We start from the raw sequence: 24,604 nt of genomic DNA, 5'->3' as shown, positions 1-24,604 counted from the left end.
TCATTGTACTCATTATCAAACAAAACAAACAAATTTTGTTGTGTTATGACAATAAGTATTACGTTTTTTTAATTGTCATGTTAACCGCATTAACATTTAATTTTTTCCGGGTAAGCTCGATAAGCTTGTTTCGGAAACAAACTACATAGTTTGTTACTTTATCTGAAAAATATACATAAAAACTAATACAGAAATTATATTATACATTAGTCCAATATAACTTCAAGTAAAAAATGGTGTGTAAAGAATCCTATAGATGATACAAATGAAAAACTAGCACATTAAGATACATATTCTTTGTTCATTTAGAAGGCCGTTCATATTACGTATATATTATACCATACTATGTCTATATTTTCTATACCGTACTGCGCGTACATTAAACCGTGTTGTTGTAACCTCTTTACCTTGGTTATAACGTGCAATCCTGACAGTGGTGTTGTACGCTAATATCGTATGATGGGTTGACAAGAGTTGTGGACGTGAGTTGATAGAATAGCGGTGTTTGGACGCAATTGGAATTAACCAACGTAAACCATGAGCTCGATTGGAACAGGTGTAAGTATATATAACAAGATTTCCTTGTGAAAAATGGACAGCCTCTTGTTTAAATACAGAATAATTAATCATTCATGTATGCATTTTAAGTGTAAAAACCGCAAGAACAGGACATGGTTGGACTTTTAGTCGAGGAGGGTACGAAAGTCAATAGGGTACCAAGTCATTTTTTCTTTTCTTTCCACCTATTTTTCGGATATGTAGCTTTTCAAGTTCTATTAACTATTTTATATAGAACATGTTTTAAGTGCCTTGCCAGTATTTCTTTAAACAGACTGTTGCTTAGGCCAGACGGCTCCCGGCACGATTCGGTGTCATTCATTTACGAAGATCGGGTAAAACACCCCTGTGCGGACAAGCGGACACCGTACCGTTTCGTGGTCACTTTCCCAAAAAATAAATAACTTAGCACTTCCAGTATCCTGAATTACACTTCCAGTATCCTGAATTAGACGCAAGTCATAACCCAACCAGCGTGGAAACAACAGATCAAGATCTCTACTTTCCTTTTGAAGTCACAAAATAGGGCAAACAACCGAGTGGACTACCTGTGCCAGTCTTGCCTGCATGTTGACCCACCTTCCAGAAAAAGTACTTTTAACACTTCCTGACGTGGAGATGGACACCAGTCACGAGTCATTGGTTGTGGAAGCAACACCTCGAGACCTCTACTTTCCTCTCAAAATAGGGGGAGCACTTACAGATTAGCGGGCCCACTCGACCGCCGACCGAAATCGGCGGAAGAACACCAAAACCAATATGGCGGCGATACCAAAACAACAACAAACAAAGTAGGGAGCTACTAGTACATATCCGCGACGATCGATTTATGTGTGCTGTCAGAAAGGCCGTGGCGGAACGGCGCTTCGCGCCTTATCCGCAAATTTAAAGATTCTTGGCAGGCACGGCATGTTCTGGCAAGAGGTAATGTTGCGCTGCGCGCGCTAACCACAGGGGTTACAGTAAGGCTACTTACCGTGGCGGATGGATTTGGGTGTCGCGATACCAAAACAACAACAAACAAAGTAGGGAGCAACTGGCCCGGTAAAGTGTAAACAACCCAAATGGTAAAACACCGCATGGACTGGCCAACACACCGACGACCATGGCTGGACACCCTCCGAAAAAGTACTTATAACGCGTCCTGACACCGGAGATGGTCATCAGTCGCGAGTTGTTGTTAGTGAGAGACGGAGCTAAAGACCTCTACTCTCCTTTCGAAGTAAGTATTTTCTCCAAAGTTAGAAATTAAGGCCATATTTTAAGCTTTAAACAGAGGGTAATGAAAAGGGTGGCCAGCGCAGTGCAAACTTCACCAAAACGCTTTCGAAATTTTTACTAACTATTAAATATGTAACTTAGAAGATTGACACCATCTTGATGTTTGTGGAGTCGCTTATGCACAGCAATTTTCCCATTTCCTGTGATGAATTCACACACCACTTGTACCCATAGACGCTGGGGTACTTTCATCACAACAATCGGAAAACTCCCTTGCCACGATGTTTTTAACCTCTTCATTACCGAAAGTTTGTTTGGAGGTAGGCGGGTACCACCATTCAAGTCTACTACACCGCCCCGGGTGCATAAAGGTGGTACGTAAGTACCACCAAAACTCCTCTTTTCTTTTCAGATAGGGACTTGCCAATCATTCTGTAATTTCGGTTTGAAGAGTTTGGAGCAAATAAACAGTATGACACGATGCCAGACGTATGATGAACCAAAAAAAAAAAAATATTATTACTGCTTATAGTAGTGTGTAGGTGACAGATGAACTGCGTCTCAACAAAAAATCACAAAACCAGACAAGCGTAAACATGTAATAACTTCTACCCAAGTATAAAACCAGTTGCATCATCATTTACTGTATTTTATTTATTTATTCACTTATTACATTTTACAAATAAAGATATGAACACCAGATAAATTGAAGGTAAAATAAAGCCTTATAGTAACTTTATATAAAAAAACCAAACCAGAGAAAAAAGCGAAAAAGTAATTTTTTCTGAGGGACGAAGAAACTTGAAAAATTAGTTTTAGATACCCCTAAGGTTGTTTTCTGTGATGAAACTAATCTTAGAAAACGTAGAAAACGACATCGACCAATTTTTGAGAGATATGCTAATAAAATTTGCGATTTCCATATTTATTGGCGGGGCTTTCGCTTTAGTTGTTGCTCTTTTGTTATTACATGCTTATTTACTGTTCTATTTTGATAATACTTTATGTGCATGTTCCAGGTGGATATACCAACATTCTGCAAGACTGAGTTTCTATTCAAGACTGTAGTTTTCTCACCGACCACCAGTGTCCCTTGTACAAGGGACACTTGAGTTTCACATTTTTTTTCATAAGATCATTTATTTTCCCTGTAGGATGATAAAACTCACAGAGAATATGCGTTATTATAGTGCTAATAATACCTGATAATTTCATTAGCCTGTCTTGATTAGTGTATTTTTGGCAAATATTTTTACGATCGGCACCCCTCCAAACTGGAGTCACTACCGAGAGATTCAGTTCGGCAGCGGGAACGCAATGTTTTACATTCTGCTCACCCCCCGGACCCGGTAAGAAGGGGTTAAAGGAAACTACGGTTTTGGTAGAAGACGACGACGAAGCGTGCACTAGATAATTATTTAAATAAATAGTAAGGCATCAATATTTTACATATTTATTGTGATTAATTTGAAAATATTCTTTATTGAGAAAGTGACTCGATTCCTGACTCAAATTTAAGTAATTATTTTTTGGAATTAGAATTTTGTTCATGAAACTTACCTGTCAGATATATATATAGCTGTATTTTCTGAAGTCCGACAGAATTAAAAAAAAAACTTCAGACACACGCAGTGGTCGGCCAGGTGGTTAGTACCCATTCCCGCCGCTGGGAGGCGGGTATCAGGAACCATTCCCATTTTTCTATTCATAATTTTTCTGTTGCCGGTGCTGAAAACACCTGTTTTCAGTACCTCCGGCTTAGGATTTTGGAAACTTCATTGCTGCTAAGTATCCTAATTGTCTTTTAATTTATTTACTTGGATTTGTGGCTAGGCATACGCTATCTTAAATTGATTTGAATTTGATTCATTTTTGCATAAGATATCTGAATCTAGTTAGGCTAGTTTCAGAGGGTATTGTCTGCAAAGATAGGGTGTGGCTACCGAAAGCTTCGGTAGATCCGCACTTGGTATGCAAGAGGGGTATAGGTCTTGCTTCTTTCTTGAGATTTGTCATGTAAGGAGTGTGAGACTTTGTCTAATTCCGTAAGGAAGACGTATGTTTCGTATGTACGCAATTAATCAGTCAACATGTCTAATTCCGTAAGGAAAAATTATGATTCGTATGTACGCAATTAATCAGTAAACAAAAGTCAGGGTAGTGAACCTGCTAACCTTCCTGTAGACTTTATTTTGCCTAACCCTATTAGTATGGCCTACGGGTTATGAATATGTCTGCGAGAGGTGATCGCTCTCCTTCATTGTTGTGAAGAGTGCTACTTCTGTTATTGTTACTCCTAACCCTGTAATGTTGCCTTCTGGCCCTAAAACACCTTAACTTTGGCTAGGTTGGTCAGGTAGTGATATATATATATATATATATTTATTTTACTTCTTAGCCCTCATGGTATGGTCAATATGGTTCTAGTCACATTGTGGTCACGCCCCCGTTGACAGATCATCTGGAGTGCACCAGCTTTATAGGTCTCTACCTCGCTGGCAACTCTAGTAAAGCAGAAGCAGACTTGGGTGACTGTAATCACGAAGTCAGCTATGCTAACAGGTGGAACAAGATGTACATCATCTGCATGCATTTGTTTCCCAAAATCCTTCTATTCTGTCCCTTCCCACCTCCAACGGTGGGATTCAGCTATATATATATATCTGACAGGTAAGTTTCATGAACAAAATGATATTGTTATGATACAATAAAGTTTGTTCATACTTACCTGGCAGATATATATAATCAAGTACCCACCCACCTCCCCTCAGGGGACAGTGGAAATAAAAATTATGAATAGAAAATGGGAATGGTTCCTGATACCCGCCTCCCAGCGGCGGGTAATGGGTACTAACCACCTGGCCGACCACTGCGTGTCGTCGTCGGAAGTTTTTTTTTAAATTCTGTCGGACTTCAGAAAATACAGCTATATATATATCTGCCAGGTAAGTATGAACAAACTTTATTGTATCATAACAATATCATGTTTTTTTAAGCCCTGTATTATGATGTCACGACATCTTGACTTTCGTACCTATTGTAAATGAATTGCTATACAGTGGGGCCTCGCTTAGTCGTGGATCAGCAATCACGGATTCAGTTAATCACAGGTTTTTCCTTCGACCACTTCTCATTCTATATCGCTGGTATGAATCCCAGCATCACAGGCTTGTCCATGGTAGGCTAAGCCTCGTCTGGTTCCGATAACCAGCAAATGCATTAATAGATTCACATTATGATATTAACTGACAATAAAGGAAATAAAACCATTCTCACCTTATATATTATTGGCATATCTTCATAATATATAGCCTAGCCTATTCATGGAATAATTCCACATCATTGACATCAACTTGTAGTCGAGTGGCCAGCATAAATGTAAACATTGAGTTACACTTCACAGTGATCTTTGTCATTCTTAACATTTGTTAGAAATGTTAATAGTAGTAGTGTTATTACAGTAGCAATAACATTTAGGAAAACATTAATTTCAATTCGAACTTCATTATTGTTTTGGGTACTAATGTAATCACTTCTCTGAACACTACAGTCATACAAACAATAATTGTCATAGATTATCGTATTGTTGTTTGCGATCGGCGACGAAGCGTAAACATAATAAAACCATTTTTACCTTATATATTATTGTCATATATTCATAATAAAACGCATATCTTATATATTATTGGCTTATCTTCATACTAAGAAGCCTCTTCAAGGAATAATTGGGGAATGCATTTTCCAAAAGACAAAAATACACTTTACAAGTTTACAGTATACACTGATTACTTTATTTTGATGTGATTACATTAATATTAAAGTATGGTACTGTAAACCAGACAGTAAGTATTTTTTATCATAAATGTATATTCATTCACGAAAAAAATAGGTATGTTCACCGTGATGTCACCAAACCTACAGTCTCATTCGTACATACTATTTTTACATAATGTGATAGTGGTTACACCGTTCTACAAACTACATTGTATTTTACATAAGTATCCTCTAAACTCTTTCTTCTTACTTTGTTTTGGAGCCCAAATACTATATCCCGGAAAATTAACAAAATCGCGAATTTTATCATAGAGCAAGATTCACTAATTACTGTTTTTATGCATTCAACTTACCTGTCAGATATATACTTAGCTATAGACTCCGTCATCCCCGATAGAAATTCGAATTTCGCGGCACACTCTACAGGTAGGTCAGGTGATCTACCGCCCCGCCGTCGGTGGCGGGTGGAATAGGAATCATTCCGTTTTCTAAGACAGATTTTCTCTATCGGCCATGACAGCAACTTGTTGTTGTTACTCCTGATTTGATTTTCGTGTTTTTCATCGATATTGACTTCTAAGCCGGTTATTTTGGGTGACGTATTGGATCTTTGGTTTGGCACACTCTTTCGTGGACTGTTTTTTTTGGACTTGGTTTTGGATATTCTCATGATGTCGGATTCTAGCTTTACGGTTAGAAGACAGTGTGTAAATGAGGGATGCATGGTGAGGCTACCGAAAGCTTCGGTAGACCCTCACACAGTTTGTAAGGGGTGTAGAAGGAATGAATGTTCAATTTCTAACACCTGTGATGAATGTGTAAATATGAATGAGGAAGAATGGAAGAATTTAAATTCATATTTAAGGAAATTAGATATGGATAGGGCTAGGAAGGCTTCCTCCAGAAGCGTAAGTAGGTCTCGCTCTAACGAGCCTATAAATTAACACCTAACCTAAACCTCATCTTCTTCCTCTAGTACTAAGACTGCAAATCCGGCAATGGAAATTGCAGATCTTAAAGCTGCGCTACAAAGAATGGCACGTCAAATGCTGACGTTGAAAGGTAAGCACAGTGATAGTGAATTAAGTGTCCCTAGTGCAGTGGAGGGTGCGTCTGATCGGCTCTGTCTCGCTCCCAGGCCTAGACCTCTTCCAAGCTCACAGGCCCAGAGGAGAAGGAATGTCGAAAGCCTTACGGAGGTTACGGAGAATCCCCACCGATCAGGCGTCCCCTCGGCAGATTCTGTGACGACCCGAACTGCCAAGGATCGCTATCGAAAAAGCATCCAAAAGAAGTGTTTTAATGTATGACACTTACCTGGCAGGGTATATATATAGTATATTCTCTGTTCCACCTGGCAGAAATTTTCAAAACTCGCGGCAATCGCTAGTAACCTATTAGTAGTTCAGGCAACCACCACCCCGTTACCGTGGCGCTAGCGCTAGGAACCGTTCCCAATTGGGCCAGATTTTCTCTGCCAGCCGAACCGGCAACATTGTTGGTGGTTCCCTGCTAGAATTTTTCATTCTCGTTGCTGACTGATCTGGATTTTGGTATTGTACTCGGAAACGTTAGCTTGGCATTCGCTTTGGATTGTTCTTAAGATGTCTGACTCTGGAAGTATGTTAGAGTGTGTGTAAAAGAGGGTGTAAGGTAAGACTGCCGAAAGCTTTACTTCGGTCGACCCTCATACCGTTTGTAAGATGTAGGGAGAATGTGTGTACTTGGGAGAATAGATGCATTCAATGTGAGAATTTATCAGAGAAGGATGGAGGTCTTTATGAAATACGTTGAGAGACTGGAGAAAGATCGTGTAAGGAGATCTGTTTCTCGTAGTGAGAAGTCAAATTCTTTGCGAGTAAAAGGAGTGATTGTATTTCCTCTCCAGCTCCTTCTAATGTAGAATTGGTAGTTCCTTCTCCCCAGGTATCTCCTGCGCCCGCTGCTGTATCGGAGGAGACGAACGATACAAATATTGTGAAAGTGTTCGCTGCCCTTGCGTCCATGGGCGACCAGATACAGCGACTTACAGACAAAGTTAGTGCTTTCGATGTCAGTGAAAGTGTAGTGGAGGGGGGCGTCTGATCGTCTCTCTCGTGCTCCTAGACCTAGACCTCTGTCAAGCTCCCAGACCCAAGGGAGAGAACATGTCGACAGTCGAAGGGCGAGAGAGGTTTTGACACGGTCAGGCGTCCCTTCGAACAGTCCTGTTGCAAGTTCCCAGGCTGTTGCAGTTCGCCGCAGAAAAGGCGTAACTGGGAAGTGTGCGTCCTCGGAAGGTTCGACTTCCGAGCGAGAACGTCGGTATGCAGTGGTGTCTCGCCCACTCAAGAGGACGTTCAGGACATCAACTGCTCTCGAGAGACAGGTGCAAGATAGTGAGGCTTGGAGTAGTCCTGAGGTGTTGTCATCCTCGGAAGACGGGGAAGCAGTACCGATCAAGAGGAAAAAGGATTTTTCGTGCTAGAGAGGACGCAAATCGCACTGGCGATATACGTCCGTCCTCGGCATGGTATTGCCTTGGGAGAATCGCCTCCATCTTCTTATGGATCCTCCCCTCGTATTTCTCCGTCGGGTAGAGTACAAGATCGCTCTCCTTTAGGTCGCAGTCCAGCTCGTAATCCTCGTCCTTCGTCGTCTACCATTCAGGAGGATGGTACGAAGCATTTCTTACGGGAAATGCAGTCCAAGTTGGCAGTGTTGGTGAAGTCTTGGGATGCTCCTGAACAAGCATCTTCGAGGCGTAAGGACGATTTCCTTCCCATTAAGTCTTCGAAAAGGGAAGACCAAGGACGCGTTCGCCCGAGGACGCAGGGCGCACTGGCGCTAGGAGGAAAATAGTGTCGGAAGAAGCAGGACGCAAACGTCAGGACGCGGGACCAATGGTGGACGCAGGACGCAGGCGGCAGGAAGCAGGCGTGTCTACGATGGACGCAGGACGCAGGCGGCAGGACATTGAGAGGCGGCAGGACGCAGACGCATCGGTAGCCGCAGGACGCAGGCGGCAAGACATCGAGAGGCGGCAGGACGCCGATGCCTCGCGAGCCGCAGGACGCAGGCGGCAGGACGCTAGTCCGTCAACGAAGCGTCAATACGACGACGACTTGCAAGATATTTCTTCAGCAGAAGAAGAGTTGGAAGTAATTGAAGAAAGAATAGACCTTCTTCAGATTATAAGGTTCTGACTTCACGTCTTATTGCTGTTTTTTTGAGGGGGAATTTAAACCGACAGCTCCGTTATCCCCCTTATCACAGTTTTCCAAGACTAGGACTCCAAAGAAGTCCTCCTTCCTGAAAATGACGATGTCAATTTCGGCAAAGAAGGCCCTTCAACGGGTGAATGACCTGGATGAAGGACAAGAAAGAAGCGGGAAAATACCTCGTTTGTTTTCCTCCAGCTAAGTTAGCTTCTAAATCAGGAGTATGGTACGCTACTGGAGAAAGTCTAGGCCATGGGAGTACCTGCCTCCTCCCAGGGGGACTTCTCCAGTATAGTGGACAAGCTCACGCAGACAGGCGTTACAGTCGGCCAAGGTCTGGTGGACGTCCTCGGAATTTGACCATCTATTTAAAGGGATTTTAGGACTTTCGAAGTCTTTAATTCTTGGATTGGTCTTTGGGAGCGCTTAGCGAATTCCATAGGAGAAGAGGATTCGCAGGAGCTTAGAAACAGCTAAGAGCATTATGTCCTGCATGGATAAGGCTCTTAGAGACGGAACGAATGAGCTGGCTTTGTTATTCACAGCAGAGTGCTTAAGAAGAGATCGCTGTTGTGTTCGTTCGCCTCAAAAGGAGTTTCTAACTCTCAGAAATCGGAGTTACTGTTCTCTCCCCTTTCGAAACAGCTGTTTCCTTCAGAGGTGATTAGGGATATAGCTCTATCCCTTTCGCAGAAAGCCACTCAAGATCTTCTTTCGTCTTCGGTTAAGAAGTTCTTACCAACCAAGTGGTGAAGAAGACGCCAAAAGGAGACTAGACCGTCGCAACAGCCCTTTCGAGGAAGAACATTCACTCGACCCGCATTTAGGGGTAAGAGATACCCGCGAAAAGAGGAGCCAAGACCCCCTCTAAAGAATGAGAACTCGGTCCTCCAGACGACAGTGGGAGCCAGACTTCAAGGTTTTTGGGAAGTTTTGGCAACAAATGAAGGCAGATCCCTGGGCTGTCAACGTAGCTCGGGAAGGGTACAAGATTCCTTTCGTGAAAAGACCTCCTCTCGCAACATCTCCGAGAGCCCTCGGGGCAAATTACAACGATTTAGAGAAGAAAGTGGCTCTGTGGGAGCAGGTAGCTTCCATGCTATAGAAAGGAGCAATAGAACCTGTTCTGGATCACGAATCTCCGGGATTTACAACCGTCTGTTCCTGGTTGCAAAGTCCTCGGGAGGTTGGAGGCCAGTGCTGGACGTAAGTCAACTGAATCTTTTCGTAGAAAAGGACCAAGTTCACTATGGAGACGAACGATTCAGTACTGGCAGCGGTACGTCCAGGTGACTGGATGGCGACTCTGACTTACAAGACGCATACTTTCATATTCCGATTTTTTTCATCCAGGAAGCAGGAAGTATCTAAGGTTTTGTGATTCAGGACAGGGTCTTTCAGTTCAAGGCCCTATGCTTCGGCCTTTGCACAGCCCCTCAAGTATTCACGAGGATGATGTCCAATGTGGCGAGATGGCTACATTAAGAGGGATCAGAGGTCCTTTGTATCTGGACGACTGGTTGATAAGATCCCAGTCGAGAAGTCAATGTCTGGAGGACGTAAGTCAAACATTGGACTTAGGCAAAAGGACCTAGGTTCTGGTAGTGAATATGGGAAAGTCCCATTTGGAGCCAAACAACAGATAGTTTATTTGGGGATTCAGATTTCTGGCAGTGACTTTTCGGGCTTTTTCCGTCCCCCGAAAGGCAAGCCCAATGCATTCAGAAGGTGCAGGATTTTCTAAAGAAAGACCGATGCTCTGCAAGAGAGTGGATGAGTCTTACTGGGCACACTCTCTTCACTAGAGAGGTTCATTTCTTTAGGAAGACTGCACATGAGACCTCTTCAGTTTTTCCTGAAGGATTCATGGCCAAGAAAATCGCAACCGGATTCCTTCCAGTTTCTAATTCCGACCGAAGTAAAGGAGGAATTAAAGTGGTGGCTAACTCCAGGCAGGTTAGCAAGAGGGATGTCGCTTCAGCGAAGAACCCAAACCTCGTCTTGTTTTCCGACGCGTCGGACGCGGGTTGGGGAGCGACATTAGGCCCTCAAGAGGTGTCGGGACTTTGGAACAAGGACGAAAACAAAGTGGCACATAAACAGGAAGGAACTGTTGGCAATTTTCTTGGCTTTGAGCACTTCAGAGAGTTGATTCGAAACAAGACAGTGCAGGTCACTCGGACAACACCACGGCTCTGGCATATATTCGGAAGCAAGGGGAACTCATTCTTTTTCCCCTTTACAATCTGGCAAAAGAAATTCTGCTTTGGGCAGAAGAGGAAAAGGTCGTGATACTCACCAGGTTTATACAAGGAGAGAAGAACGTGGGTGCGGACCTGTTGAGCAGGAGAGAGCAACTTCTCTCGACGGAGTGGACGTTGCACATGGAGGTTTGCCAGAGCCTGTGGAAGTTGTGGGCCGTCCGGTAGTGATCTGTTTGCGACAGCCAGAACAAAGAGGTTACCAACATATTGCTCTCCGATTCCAGACCAGGAAGCAGTGGCGGTAGATGCGTTCTTGATGGATTGGTCAAACTTAGATCTGTACGCTTTTCCTCCGTTCAAGGTGCTGGGGAAAGTGATGAAGAAGTTCAGGGAGAGCAAAGGAACGAGGATGACCTTAGTAGCCCCGTTTTGGCCGGCCCAAAGTTGGTTCACAGAGGTACTGGAATGGAGGAACAGTAGATACGCCAAGGACTCTTCCTCTAAGCGTAGATTTACTCAAACAACCCCACTTACGACAGGTTTCACAAGAATACCCTCGCTCTGGGTCTGACTGCGTTCAGACTATCGAACGTTCTGGTCAGAGCGAGGGGATATTCTAGAGAGGTGGCCAGTGCAGTGGCTAGATCCAGAAGAACCCTCCACAATCACGGTGTATCAGTCGAAGTGGGACAATTTCCGGAAGTGGTGTAAAAAAACAGGAAAGTGTCTTCATCCAGTACCTCTGTGACCCCAAATCGCAGATTTTCCTTCTTTACTTGAGGAAGGATTTACACTTGTCAGTTTCGACAATTAAAGGTTATAAGAGTATGCTAACCTCAGTGTTTAGACACAGGGATCTAGACATCTCGAATAACTTAGATCTGAGAGATCTGATTAGGTCGTTTGGGACGAAGAAACAATCAGAAGGCAGGCCACCTGCGTGGAACCTGGATGTGGTCTTGAAGTATTTAACTTCTAGCAAATTCGAACAACCGTTAGAGGAATCCTCTCTGAGAGATCTTGCTAAGAAGACTATCTTTTTAGTAGCATTGGCAACTGCTAAAGAGTTAGTGAGCTTCAGGCCATATCGAAGAAGGTGGGATGGAGACACGGCAATGCAGTGTGTTCATTCCAAGAAGGTTTCTTGGCCAAGAATGAGGATCCAGCTAATCCTTGGCCAAGATCCTTGAAGTTTTGGGTCTAGCTGAATTGGTCGGTAACGAGCAAGAAAGAGTTCTCTGCCCAGTGAGAGCACTTGAGATGTTATTTAGAAAGAACAAGAGTTATCAGAGGGAGGTCTGATGCTCTGTGTGTTCAGTTAAAGACCCCACTAGACCCATGACGAAGAACGCTCTAGCCTTTTTCATGAGAGAGTTAATTAAAGAGGCTCATATGTTTGTGTGAAGAGCAGAGCTTTGGTATTTTGAAAGTGAAGGCTCATGAAGTAAGGGCTAGTGTGACTTTCATTAGCTTTTAAAAAAAGAATTTAGCCCTCAAGGAAATTATTGAATCAACATATTGGAGAACTAATTCAATATTTGCGTCTCATTATCTTAGGGACGTTCAAACAACCTTCGATAATTGTCAGACGCTAGGTCCATACGTGTCCTCGGGTACAGTATTGGGCAAAGGAGTTACTACCCCATAACCTTCTTGTAAGCTAGTTGTTTTTATTAGGTGATGGTGTTTGTGTTTCTTGGTCGTCTGAGAAAAATGGGTGCGGTACTTTCTCAGTTGTGTTGTATTATCGGGTGATGGTGTGTGTGTAGTTCAGGTAAATGATCTGTTACTAGCTTGAATGCCGCTTAAGGCATAAGAGGGCTGTAAGGATCTGTCAACACATTGGTCACGTCCAGTTGTCAGTTCCAGTCTTAGCTTCTTCAACAGACAGGACACTTCCTTGTTGAGAGCTACTAAGGTTTAAGCAGGCTTAGGAGGCAGGACCTATGAAGTCAGCTACCTTAGCAGGTAAGGAACCTGGAAGTTTTGAATAATATTTTAATAATATATATACTCTAAGAATGTTTGCTGTCCTTGACCCACCTCCAAATGTCAATCAGCTATATATATACCTGCCAGGTAAGTGTATACATTAAAATGAAGTTTTTATGATAAAACGAAGTTTAATGTATACTTACCTGGCAGGTATATATAATTTAATTCCCACCCGCCTCCCCTCAGGGGACAGGGTCAGAGAAAATCTGGCCCAATTGGGAACGGTTTCTAGCGCTAGCGCCACTGGTAACGGGGTGGTGGTTGTGCTGAACTACTAATAGGTTACTAGCGATTGCCGCGAGTTTTGAAAATTTCTTGCCAGGTGGAACAGAGAATATAGCTATATATATACCTGCCAGGTAAGTATACATTAAACTTCGTTTTATCATAAAAACTTCATTTTTCTTCGTCAGATTCTTCACCGAATGTAAGGGGATGGAGTTCTGATGAACTGTCACACCCCTTAAAGAGAAGTTGGAAGGCTCCAACTTTGGATTCAAGCCCTGAGCTTTTCTCCGATCTATCACCTTGTGAGAAGAAGAAAAGGAGATTGGTTCCTAAACGAAATCGGAGTTTCCTTCCGCTTCTAGACATCCCTCACCTGAATCAGGAAGGAAAAAGAGAATGCGGCTGCGAAAATTATCCTAAATGTGCAGGAGCAACTTTCGGCCTTAGTAGGAGTTTTTACTAAGGAAACTCCCAGGAGAAAGGACTCTTTCCTTCCTATAAAGAAGACGAAGGGAAGGAAAGAAGAAACGGAAGTTTCGGCTTATACTCAGAGGAGTATGAAGAATGCGCCAAAAACGCCAACCTGGCGCAATGCGCCAGATGCGTTTGAGACTCCATACGAGTCAGAAGAGCCAGAAGCGCCAGATGCGCCATATGCGCCAGAAGCGCCAGCCTGGCGAAATGCGCCAGATGCGCCAGAAGCGCCACCCTGCCGAAATGCGCCAGAAGCGTCAGATGCGCCAGAAGCGCCACCCTGCCGAAATGCGCCAGAAGCGCCAGCTTGGCGCAAGGAATCACGAGCGCCAACCGGCGCAATGAGCCACAAGTGACAAATAAGAGACGGACTTCTTCCAAAAGACAATTAAGCCAAGAGGATTTGTTTTAGCTTTCGGAAGGATAAATCCTTTACCTGACAAGGACTCTAGTTGTCGCACAAGCGGCCGTATTCCTTGTCAGGGACATAGGTGGTTCCGGAGAAAGCGATAGGAGAGGCATCCTTCGTCTGACAGGAGAGAAAGGTGTCGCACAAGCGGCCATCGCTCTTGCCAGGAGAAGGATAAGGTCGTTTTGCAGGATCAACCTATCTCTCGTAGGGACGCAAGGTATCGCACAGGCGGTGGTCGTTCTTGCGAGAGTGGGGTGGATGTTGCAAGAGGCCAGTCTCCTGCTGGAAATAAACAATCCTCTTCGGAATTGGATTTGGAAGAGATTTCGGACTTGAAGATCACTCGGCTCCGGGTTTGTCAGATTACAAGACGCTGGCAGCCCTCTTACTTCAAGAGTTTGGGGACTCTTTAAGCCCGACTGCTCCTCCTTCTCCAAGGTCCTTATTTACAAGCACGAAGGTCCCGAAACAATCATCTTTTATTAAAATGAAGCCAACCATTTCCATGAACAAGGCTCTCCGATTCGTAGGAAATTGGTTGGAATCCAAGGAGAAGGCGGGGAAGACAGTCTTTACCTGCCCTCCTTCCAGACTATCAGGAAAGAAGGGAATTTGGTACGAGATGGGCAAAACCACGGGGTCTAGCTCTCCCGTCCACTGCCGAAGCAGATTTTCGAATCTGGTAGATTCGTCTAGGAGACAAGCCTTGTCATCAGCAAAGATCACATGGGGGACTTCTGAGATGGACCATCTCCTCAAGGGATTGTTTAATGTCTTAGAAGTTTTTAACTTCTTAGACTGGTCCCTTGGGGTGTGTTCCAAAAAGACACAAGAGAAGGAATCTCTTAGTCCAGAAGTCCTTCATAGTGTTCTTTCCTGTATGGACAAGGCGGTTCAGGATGGATCAGGAGAGGTGGCCTCTCTGTTTGGAACTGGTATTCTGAAGAAGAGAGTCTTATTTAGCTCTTTTCTGACGAAAGCAGTTTACTCCTACTCAGAGGTCACTCTTCTGTATGCTCCTCTGTCGGACCAATTGTTTCCTTCAAATCTAGTAAAAGGATATTCTCATTCTTTGACAGAAAAGGCCACACAAGATCTCTTGGCCCCAATCTGCAAAGAAATCGAGGACTTCGGTCCATATTAAGAGAGAGACTCGGGCTCCTCAACAGCCCTTTCGAGGGAGTACCTCGGCCAGACCCTCTTTTAAGAAGAGAGGAGTGCAGAAGAGAGGTAGGTCTTCCTTCAGACCTATCAAGAGAGCGAAATGAGACAACAGTCCTTCAAGCACCGGTAGGAGCCAGACTTCGGAAAATTTTCCGAAGAATGGGCTCGGAGACAGGCAGAAATTTGGTCCCTTTCCGTGGTAACAAAGGGATATATGATCCCCTTTTGAGACAGACCTCCCTTGATACGAATCCGAGGGAACTGTCAGCCCCAAATACAGGGACCCTGCCAAGAAGAAGCATTATTGCAAACTGGTAGAACAGATGTTGCAAAAGGAGGCCATCGAAGTGGTTCGGGATCCGCATTCCCGAGGATTCTACAACCGTCTTTTTCTGGTTCCGAAATCCTCGGGAGGGTGGAGACCGGTCCTGGATGTGAGCGCATTGAACCGATTTGTGGAGAACACAAAGTTCTCTATGGAAACATCAAAATCGGTTCTTGCGGCTCTTCGTCCAGGAGATTGGATGGTCCTCCTTAGATCTACAAGATGCATACTTTCATGTCCCCCTGAATCCATCATCGAAGAAATATCTCCGATTCATGATGCAGGGGAAAGTATACCAATTCAGAGCCCTATGCTTCGGCCTTTCAACGGCCCCTCAAGTGTTCACGAGGTTAAGTGATGAATGTTGGCGAGATTTGGCTACATCTAGAGGGGATAAATATATCCCTTTATCTGGACGATTGGCTAATAAGAGCAAAATCGGAAATTCAGTGCTTGAAGGACTTGGAGAAGACTTTGAACTTGACAAAATCTCTGGGACTGCTCGTGAACCTCGAGAAATCACAATTGATCCCCAGACAGAACATAGTCTATCTGGGGATACAGATGGATTCTCGGGTTTTCGGGCGTTCCATCTCAAAGACAGAATTACTCGAGGCTTAGAAAAGATCTCGGAACTTCTTAGGGAAAGAACGGACCTCGGCGAGGGAATGGCTAGTCTGCTGGGCACCCTTTCCTCGTTAGAGCAGTTCATTTCCCTGGGAAGATTAAATCTCAGACCTCTGCAATTTTATCTAAAGAGGATGTGGAGTCAAAAGACAGGAGACTTGTCAGACGTTTTTCCCATCCAACAGGGGATAAAATCCGACCTAAAGTGGTGGTTAACCCCATTAACAAGGAACGAAGGGGTTGTCCCTCTTGATTCGGAACCCTCACCGAGTGTTGTTTTCCGATGCCTCGGAAACAGGTTGGGGGAGAGCAACACTGGGTCCAAAGGAACCGAGTAGCAGGTCATTTGGACCAGACAACAAAACTACTCTGCACATCAATGCGAAGGAACTCCTGGCAATTCATCTAGCCCTGGAATACTTCGAAGCGGAAGTCAGAGGGTGGTAGTTCAAGTCAATTCCGACAACACCACAGCTCTGGCTTACATCCGGAATCAAGGGGGCACTCACTCTTTCTCTCTGAACGAAATAGCGAGAGCTCTATTAACCTGGACAGAGGAACGGGCATTATTCTGCGTACAAGGTTTGTCCAAGGAGTAAAAAAAACTAAGGGCAGACAGGTTGAGCAGAAGGAACCAGGTTCTCCCGACAGAGTGGTGCTCCACTCAGGAGTCTGCAGACAAATATGGTCACTCTGGGGGAGACCCAGATCGACCTGTTTGCCACGTTCCTCTCCAGGAAAATAGACAACTCTGCTCGCTAGAAGAAGATCCCAGAGCCACAGCGATCGATGCCTTCCTCATGGATTGGTCAGGCTAGATGCATACGCCTTTCCCCATTCAATTGCTGGGGGAAGTAGTAAGGAAATTTGTGGCTATCGGAAGGAATGAGAATGACTCTAATTGCTCCCTTTTGGCCTTCCCGCGAATCTGGTTCACAGAGGTACTGGAATGGACGGTGGACTTCCCCAGATCTCTACCAGACAGGACAGATCTGCTCAGACAACCCCACTTCGAGAGGTTCCACAAAAACATCCAAAGTCTCTCCCTGACTGCCTTTCGACTATCGAAAGACTGGTCAGAGCGAGAGGCTTTTCAAAGAACGTGGCAACTTCAATTGCTAGAGCCCGCAGAGCCTCTACCCTGCGGGTCTACCAATTGAAGTGGGAAGTTTTTCCGTAGATGGTGTAGGTCGAAGAAGCTGTCCTCTTCCAATACCTCTGTAACCGAAATCGCGGATTTTCTCCTCTTCTTAAGAGAAGAATCCAAATTGGCCGTATCAACTATCAAGGGATATAGGAGCATGCTCTCTAGCTGTTTTTAGAAACAGAGGGCTGAATCTCGAGAATAATAGGATCTTCATGATCTCATCAGGTCTTTCGAGACTAAGAAATTGAGATCGTCGATTCCCCCGAGTTGGAACCTGGACGTTGTCCTAAAGTTCTTGATGTTGGACAGGTTCGAACCTATAGATAAATCTCATTCAGAGATCTTACTAGCAATGCATATTCCTGTTGGCTCTAGCAAACTGCTCAGAGGATCAGTGAATTGCATGCTTTGGACTCTCGGGTGGGATTTAGAAAAGACTCGGCTGTCATTTCTTTCCAGGATCTTTTCCTAGCAAAGAATGAGAACCCTTCTAAACCTTGGCCTAGAAGTTTCGAAGTCAAGGACTCTCTTCTCTGGTAGGAAGAGAGTTTTGGTTGGATCTGGTCCCTTTGCCCATGTCAGGTACCGGACTTAAATTTTATTTAGAAAAGAAGACACAGCTTCAGGGATGTCGACAAGGTCTTTGGTGTTTCGGTAAGAAACCCCAAGAGACCTATGTCAAGAACGCACTGGCATTCTTTGTCAGAATGTAATTACCGAAGCTCTTAGGAATTGCCAAGAGAACTCTTTAAAGCTGCTGAGAGTGAAAGCTCACGAAGTCCGGGCTGTGGCAACTTCCCTTTCTTTACGAAGAATATGTCCATGAGAAAACATTTTAGCAGCAACTTATTGGAGTGCAATTCAGTATTTGCATCCCACTATTTAAAGGATGTTAGAATAACATACGATAATGTTTCGCTTTTGGACCTTATGTATCAGCGGATACTATGCTGGGAAATGGAGCAGACGCTGATCCTTAAATTTGTTTTTAATATTTTTAATAATTAGTTTTAATATTGTTGTTGAGTTGTGGGTTGCTTGAAAGGATGTTCGGGGATGACTCCTTTCAATCGTAGTACTAACCCCAATGAGGATCAGGTGATCGGGATTAGTGTCGTTGCTCTATGATCATGCCAATAGGCAAGGTGTTTCGTCATGTAAGTGGATAGGACCCCATTGACAAAGATCCTAAGGGGTTCTGAAGCGTAAGTGGGTAAGACCCCTGTAACAGACCATCAAGAACTTCAGCATGAGGTCACTACCTCGCTGAGGCTCTTGAAGCGATACGGGCTCCTAGGCAGTAGCCATGAAGTCTTTCGCTAACACAGGTAGGAATCAAGGTTTTTAATTTTATTACCTACAACATATGTTGTTCCCTGTCTATTTCAGTAGATTAGCTGTCTCTTACCCTCCGCCAAAGGTGCCAATCAGCTAAGTATATATCTGACAGGTAAGTTGAATGCATAAAAATTGTTATTGTCATGATACAATAAAGTTTTATGCATACTTACCTGGCAGATATATACGGTGTATGGCCCACCCGCCACCTCCCCTCAGGAGACAGGTGGAAGAGAAAATCTGTCTTAGAAAACGGGAATGATTCCTATTCCCGCCACCAGCGGCGGGGCGGTAGATCACCTGACCTACCTGTAGAGTGTGCCGCGAAATTCGAATTTCTATCGGGGACGACGGAGTCTATAGCTAAGTATATATCTGCCAGGTAAGTATGCATAAAACTTTATTGTATCATGACAATAACATGTTTTCTTCTTTTCATGACTAAATGCATTTTTAGGATTAACTCATTTACACATTTTCAAATACTATGAATGTAAATAGCAAAATCTCTCTCTCTCTCTCTCTCTCTATATGGTCCCCGACATTTGTAGGTACAAATGTGTTGCCATATTTTTATTCTTTCTGTGATTTATAAAACTGCTTCAATACAACTTTTATAGTTGACTCAATGATTATCACATATTATAACAGTATACAAGAGAATATCTTACCACTATGTATTGATGTTTCATTTCTTATCACCATAAAATATTTAAGATACAAATTTCATTGTTATTCTCGAGCTAAGCTAGTCAAGTTTACTCTCCGTCCCAAGCTGCTCTTTCAAGCTATTCAACAATTACTCCTCCTAAGGCTGCTCTCTCTCTCTCTCTCTCTCTCTCTCTCTCTCTCTCTCTCTCTCTCTTCTCGTCTCTCTCTCTCTCTCTCTCTCTCCTCTCTTCTCTCTCTCTCTCAATGAAAATCACTGTATCATATTCATCATAAACTATTATGTACAAAGTTAAAAATAATAATAATTCCATTAATAAATTAGTTTCTTTTAGCAACAATTGTTTTCCAAAATAATTCTTTCGGTAATAAACGTCCATCAACTGATTCTAAACGTAAACAAAAGACAAAAATAGATTTTTATTGGTGTATTTTGCTGTTTATACAATGATATTATAGTTGGGTGCTGTAATCATTACAGTAACTCATGTTTTTTTTTTTTTTATTATAAATATGTTCATTCACGAAATAGATATACTACATGTACTTTTAGTTTGGTGCAGCAGCCAAATCTTTTTATTATAAATAAAGTTCATTCACGAAATAGATATACTACATGTACTTTTAGTTTGGTGCAGCAGCCAAATCATGAAAATAGAAAGGAATTGTTAGGTAATATACTTTTGTTTGCTGATCTGATGAAGGGGAAATTGAAGACAGGAAAGAATAACTTTGAAACTGTCTTGAATTTAGTTTAAGGTGATAGTTGAAGACATATTTAGTGCTTGAACTAAAGTAGGCAGTTATAAACATTGAAATAGTGGTCTTGGGTGGGTTATTTATTAAAGTAGGCTGTTTAAAGCAAGTTTTGAGGGGGGTACCAGGATAACACGGATATTTACTTATCACGGGGGTTCTGGGCCCTGTCCCCCGCGATTATTGAGGCCATACTGTACTCAACTTTCTTGCAGAACAGTTTACCAGTTATTCATGTAGATTGTTATCAGCTATTCATGTAATTGTTATAATCGTAATGTGCATATATATCTTTATTATTTACTTTTTGGAGATATGAAGATGTTTTACTGTTGGATTACCGCCGTAGTGTGACGCAATCGCTTTCGCTCCCTGGGCCTCTTGTCTGTTTTCGCACCATAGGAAATTAATGGGGCCGAATTTGCAATGACCAGAAAGTCGTTAAAAGAGGGAAGTTAGTATTGAGGAGCATATGTTTTGATTGAGAAAAATACAATTTGTTCATGCCACTTACCTGACAGATATATATATAGCTGTATTTTCTGAAGTCCGACAGAATTTCAAAACTCGCGGCACACGCAGTGGGCGGCCAGTGGTAGTACCCATTCCCGCCGCTGGGAGGCGGATATCAGGAACCATTCCCATTTTCTATTCATATTTTTTTCTGTCGCCGGTCGGTAAACAACTGTTTACAGACCTCTGCTCAGGATTTTTTGGAATTGACTCGCTTTTAAGTATCTGATTGGTTTTTTGGTATTGAATTGGATTGTTGGATTGGCATGCGCGATAGTGGACCGTTTTTTTACTTTGGATTGGCTTTTCTGTAAACGTGATGTCTGGATCAAGTGCTGTGAGTTTCAGAGTGTGTGTGAGGACTGATTGTAAGGTGAGGCTACCGAAAGCATCGGTAGACCCCCACACAGTATGTATGAGTTGTAGGGGGCATAATTGTTTGGTGGATAATCGGTGCAATGAATGTGAGAGATTGACCGATGATGATTGGAGAGTATATGAGTCCTATCGCCTTAAATTGGAACGCGATAGGATCAGGAGGTCTTCCTCCAGGAGTGGTTCTACCAAAGGTAAGGCTAATATCTCTCCTGTATTAACACCTGTAGAGTTTGCATCTCCTAAACCTGTGTTGCCTTCGGGCTCTGATTCTGTGTCGGGAGAAGCTAATGCTCTCTCTCTTATTTTGGAGTCTCTACGCACTCTGGAGACCAAAGTGAAAGCCTTGGAAACTGGCTCTGTTCAAGTGTGTGATCGTGCCCCTAGTGTTTTGTGGAGGGGGCGTCAGATCGGCCCATAATGCCTCTAGGCCTAGACCTCTATTGGACTCCCAAGACTCAGGGAGAGGGTATGTCGAAAGCCGCAAGAGGTTACGGGGGCTCCCCACCGATCTGGCGTCCCCTTCGGCAGCCTTGTTGCAAAGTCCCAGGCTGCCAAGGAGCGCGCACGAGCGCGCGTCCTGAAGGATTGCTTTTTGTCCTCCGAAGCGTCCTCCCCGCGCAAGGGGTGGAGCGCTCGGAGAGACTCTCGTCCTTTGAAAAGGACGTTTCATACAATCAACTTACCTGTCAGATATACATGTATACATAGCTAAGACTCCGTCGTCCCCGACAGAAATTCAAATTTCGCGCCACTCGCTACAGGTAGGTCAGGTGATCTACCGGCCTGCCCTGGGCGGCAGGACTAGGAACCATCCCCGTTTTCTATCATATTTTTTCTGTCGCCGGTGGTATCAACATTGTTGCTATTACCTCCTGACTTAGATTCTTATTTCATCCTTTGATCATCGTTTCTCGGCTTTTTGGTGACGTATCTGGATCGTGTTTTTGGCATTCGCTAATGTGGAATTGCTTTTTGGATTTTTCTCAGTATGTCTGATTCAAATGTGAGTGTGAGAATGTGTGTGAATGTAGGGTGCAGGGTGAGGATACCGAAAGCTTCGGTTGATCCTCACACCTATGTCATAAATGTAGGGGTTCAGTGTTCTGCTAATAATACTTGAATGAATGCGAGGGATTAAATGCAGAAGAGTGGAAGACTTTAACTTCTTATTTGAAGAAGTTAGAGAGGGATAGGGTTAGACGTCTGAAAGGTGTGGTTCAAGGCCTATTGAGCCTTTTACTGATAATTATTCTAATCCTAATGATTTAGATTCTCCCTATGTTTCTAATTCACAAAGTGTACTTTCGGAATCGGCCTCGGAAATCGCCGATCTGAAGCTACGATTCGAGACATGAAGTCCAAAATGGCGGACTTACAAGGTAAGGCTAGTGAAAGTGAGCATTACAGTGAAGTGAGTTCTCCCAGTGTTGTGGAGGGGGCGTTTGATCGTCCCTGCGACGCTCCCAGGCCTAGACCTCTTCCAAGCTCCCATGCCCAGAGGAGAAGGAAAGTCGAAAGCCTTAAGGAGGTCGTGGGGAATCCCCAACGGTCAGACGTCCCTTCAGCAAGCTCTGTTTCGTGGCAGGCTGCTCAAGGGCGCTTTAGAAAAAGCGTCCTTCGTGAGTGTTTCTCATCTCCCTCTCCCTCTACCTAAACGAGGGTGGAAGGAGTCAGATTTATCGAGGCCTCTGAAGCGTCATTGGAAAGAACCCGAAATTGATTCGAGCCCAGAACGTTTCTCAGATGACGCTCCCTCTTCTATTAAGAAGGCGAAGGTGGTGTCAGCGTCACCCGATACGTAACGCCAGAGAGACGTGAGACGTCTTTTAGACATGAAGCGTCTTTGAAAGCTGTTGGTAGACGTGAAGCTCCAACCAATATTTTGGCGCCAGTTAGGACGCCTTTTGAGAGCGGAGCGTCTTCCAGGCGCGAGGCGTCATCCGGACGTCAGCAGCCAAGTAAGCGGGAGGCGTCAGCCAGGACGCTTGGCGGACGAGAAGCGTCATACAAGCGGGAAGCGTCTTCTAGTTATGGAGAGAAGCCTGAGCTTTTGGCGCCTTCCAGGGCTATTAAAGCGGGGAAGAGGAAAGAATATCATTCCCTTAGCCCCTCTCCTATTAGGAGTTTGTCTCCTTCAGAGGAAGAACGTACAGAGTTGGGAGCGGAGACTCATTTAGATCCCGAGTTGGAAGTAAACTCGGATGAAGAATATCAAGGAAGAGAAGGACTGTCGAACTATAAAGTTTTGACTGCCTTGCTTCTAGAGGAGTATGGAGACGAATTGACTCCTGCCGCTCCTCCTTCTCCGCGCTCTCTGTTTTTCGAGTGCTAAGACGAAGAAGTCTTCGTCTTTCTCAAAATGAAGCCCACCATTCAATGAAGAGGGCTCTACAATCCTTAGACTCTTGGATGAAGTCTAAGAAGGACTTAGTAAGAACGGTCTTCTGCATGCCTCCAGCGAGACTAGCTGGTAAAAGAGGCATTTGGTATCAGACGGGAGAGAATATGGGTATTGCTCTCCCGTCTACGTCATAAAGCAGGACTTTTCGACCTTAGTTGACGCTTCACGTCGACAAGGTCTCAACTCGGCACGGATTACGTGGGGCATTTCTGAACTGGACCATCTCCTCAAGGGACTCTTTCATGTATTCGGAAGTTTTCACTTCTTAGATTGGTCCCTTGGGTGATGTCCAAGAAGCCCATGATTCGGAAGGAATCGAACCGGAAGCCCTTTTGTGCATATTGTCTTGTATAGACAAAGCGGTGCAAGGATGGCTCTTGTTTGAAATCTCCTCTTTGTTTGGAGCAGGTCCTTCTAAAGAAGAGGACGGTATATGGTGCCTTTTTAACCAAGGCAGTTCTCCCACGCTCAGAGGGCAGTGCTGCTGTATTTCGCCTTTGTCTGACTTTTTGTTCCCTTCTCAGTTGGTGAAGGACATTGCTCATTCATTAACTGAGAAGGCGACTCAGGACCTTCTGACGCAGTCCAGCAAGGAAGAGAAGCCTGCTTCTACAAACTGACAAGAAAGGACGAGTACATCGGTTCAGCCTTAATTTCGAGGTGGCCCCTACCTCCAGACCTAACGCAAGAAGGAAGGCTCCTGAGAAGAGAGGTAGGTCTGCCTTTCATCCCTTTAAAAAGGGAAAGTGAAGCTTCTCTCCTCCAAGCACCAGTAGGTGCCAGGCTCCTGGGATTTGTGGAGGCCTGGACACTTATAAAACGCAGACGCGTCATCGTTGGCTATAATAAGGAAGGGATATCGTATCCCTTTCCTGAACACTCCTCCCCTAACGTCAATACCAAGGGAACTAACAGCCAAGTACAAGGATCCTATGCTGAGGGATACTTTTCGATCGATGGTGGAACAAATGTGGGACAAGAGAGCGATAGAACTAGTACTAGATCAAAACTCCCGGGGTTTACAATCGCCTTTTTCTGGTTGCGAAAGCCTCGGGAGGCTGGAGACCAGTACTGGACGTCAGCTCTCTGAACAAATTTGTTCGGAAGGAGAAGTTCTCGATGGAGACTTCTGCTTCAGTCCTTGCGGTCATTGCGACAAGGAGATTGGATGGTGTGTCTAGATCTCCAGGACGCCTACTTTCACGTTCCCGATCCACCCT

General features: G+C 44.1%; 2 pseudogenes; both read left to right on the top strand.

Moving 5' to 3' along the window:
- Positions 1–24,604, top strand: part of LOC135217215 (serine/arginine repetitive matrix protein 2-like) — a 199,472-nt pseudogene that overhangs the window by 123,618 nt on the left and 51,250 nt on the right.
- LOC135217477 (proteasome subunit alpha type-3-like) overlaps positions 419–24,604 on the top strand; it is a 65,904-nt pseudogene continuing 41,718 nt past the window's right edge.

Source organism: Macrobrachium nipponense, chromosome 7, assembly GCF_015104395.2.
Source record: "Macrobrachium nipponense isolate FS-2020 chromosome 7, ASM1510439v2, whole genome shotgun sequence".
NCBI lineage: Eukaryota > Metazoa > Arthropoda > Malacostraca > Decapoda > Palaemonidae > Macrobrachium > Macrobrachium nipponense.
This window is presented reverse-complemented; position numbering and strand designations above follow the sequence as displayed.